We start from the raw sequence: 2,500 nt of genomic DNA on the forward strand, positions 1-2,500 counted from the left end.
ACTATTATTTGCATACGGATTTTATCACATAGTAAATTTAGGGTATATAACGAGTATATTTTCCAAATGTATCAGATGAAATAAAATATTCAGATAGTTCTTTATCCCCTCATGTTAGGTGGTCTGAAAGGCTGTATCACATGACATTCCGAGATATGGGTGCTCAAGCGTTTCGTTTGTTTTCTTCGTTACACAGTCTACATCTAGATTCATCTGCACTTCTTGCACCGTGCAGTTGCCAGTACATTCTGTAACCTAACGTTTCTGGAAATAACCACGTCACATGTCTGTTTGACTTCGGTGCCACCCATAGGAAGGCTTGCCATCCCTATACTGATCGTATTGCCTTATGGTACGCTTTCAGGCCTTTGAGTGTTAATCAGATCTACTAGTTCTTCCTTATGAGAACTTTTCAATATATGTGCAACCCTAGCAAGAGGCATCCCAAGATCTATGTTCACAATATCCTTGCTGCAGGCTTTCTTTTCCCAAATTTGTCTACGTGGTCGTAGCTTGCGTATGCACATGAGATGGTATCCATACAAACTGAATGTTGAAATTACGCTCTGTTGCATAGGTTACGTTACGCTTAATGCAACTCACAATTTCTTCATCGCCACCTGCTTTGAAAGAATTTAGCGTCCGAAGAGGGACTTTGAGAGTCACAGAACACTACTCCAGAGCCCTAGACATTAAAAATTTCCCTTGCGAGGAGTATACCTCCAGCTCCGTTTTGTGTAGTGCTGGCCCGTTTTTGTATTCTCATATTAACTTGATGTTGTAGTAAGCATTTTGTATACAGCGCAAACACAACCGCTTTGTATCCAGACTGTACGGATCCGTCGGCGTAACACTCATATGCATCATCACCCATAGATTCTGTGTGTTCCGTTACCGTTGCTAGCGCAATTTGTTTCAACACACAGTTATGCACCCTGTTTTTTTGTGGTAGACATGTAAGGTGCACGATCAGTGTTGAATTTGTGAAACGAAATCATCTGGGAAAATTCCGCAGAGTTTAACGAGAGCAAACAGATTTTCTTCGCGTGTTCTCTAAATCAGTGACGAGCTGTTAGCCTTCCCCTTGCGAGATTCTCAAGCTCGCTGTATTACTCGGAAACAAATTTGCATAACGTAGCCTATGAATACTATTTGAATACATCTAAGCGAGTTGTACGAGAGAGATAAGGCCCTAGTTATATCTTCCTTAATTTTATTCTGTATTTCTCTCTCTCTCTCTCTCTGCATAAAGACAAGTTGACAGTCTGATGTGCGTGTCTCATAGGTATGTATATATGTATAGACTGAAACGGACGGATTTTTTTTTTTTTTTTTGTAATTATCAATTTAATTTTAATATCCTCAGTAAAGTCAAATTATGTCTTATACATTTTTTTCATTTACTGTCTATTATTTGTTAATGAATGCCTTTCCATAAATAACGCCTTTTCTTTCTCTTCTTCTTTTCTTTCTCTTCTTCTTTTCTTTCTCTTCTTCTTTTCTTCTCTCTTCTTCTTTTCTTCCTCTTTTCATAGTTTCTTTTAATTCTTAATCTCTCTCGTCTCTCCTCTTTTCTCTCATCTTTTCTCTTCTACTTCTCTCACGATCTAGCACTCCTCTCTCTCTCTCTCTCTCGCTCTCCTCGCTCTCTCGTCATCATCTCTTTCTCTCTCTCTCCTCTCTCTCTCTCTCTCCTCTCTCTCTTCTCTCTCTCTCTCTTCTTCCTCTCTCTCTCTCTCCTCTCCTCTCTCCTCTCCTCTCTCTCTCTCTCTCAATCGTCTCTCTCTCTCTCTCTCTCTCTCTCTCTCTCTCTCTCTCTCTCTCTCTCTCTCTCTCTCTCTCGTCTCTCTCTCTCTCTCTCTCTCTCTCTCTCTCTCTCTCTCTCTCTCCCCTTCTCTCTCTATCTCTATCTCTATCTCTCCTCCTCCTCCTCCTCTTCCTCCCCCTCCTCCTCCCCCTCCTCCTCCACCACCCACTCTTTCCTTTGTCTTTATCTTTTTCTGTTAATGAACTGTAAACAAGTCAAGGTTTCTCACCCTCTCTCGAATATCTACCTTCTTTACCGCATCTTGCTCAGGTCCAATTCTTCACGACGTTTAATTGCGCGCACTAATTACACCCACCTCTCTTTCTCCTTCTTTCCACCCTTGTCCCTTCTCCCATTTTTCCATTCGACCCTAACCTCCTCGCTTTCTTTTTATTTCTTATTTCATATCTTCTTCCCCTCTCTCTTCCATTTCTCTCCTTCCTCCCTCTCTTCCGTTCCTTCTCCTGTCCCTGTACCATTCCTCTCTCCCTTTCACATGCTCTCTCTCCCTTTCCCCCTTTCCCTCCTTTCTTCTCTCGTTTTCCTCCTCCTCTATCCTACTTCCACTTCACTTTTAAACGCTTCTTTTCCTACCTTATCCGTTTTTGCTTATTTGCTTAACTGACTATTATCTCGTCTTTTATTTCGTTCGTGAAAAAAACACTTAATTATCAATCCCCCTCAAAAATTAAA

Source organism: Penaeus monodon, chromosome 4, assembly GCF_015228065.2.
Source record: "Penaeus monodon isolate SGIC_2016 chromosome 4, NSTDA_Pmon_1, whole genome shotgun sequence".
Classification (NCBI taxonomy): Eukaryota; Metazoa; Arthropoda; class Malacostraca; order Decapoda; family Penaeidae; genus Penaeus; species Penaeus monodon.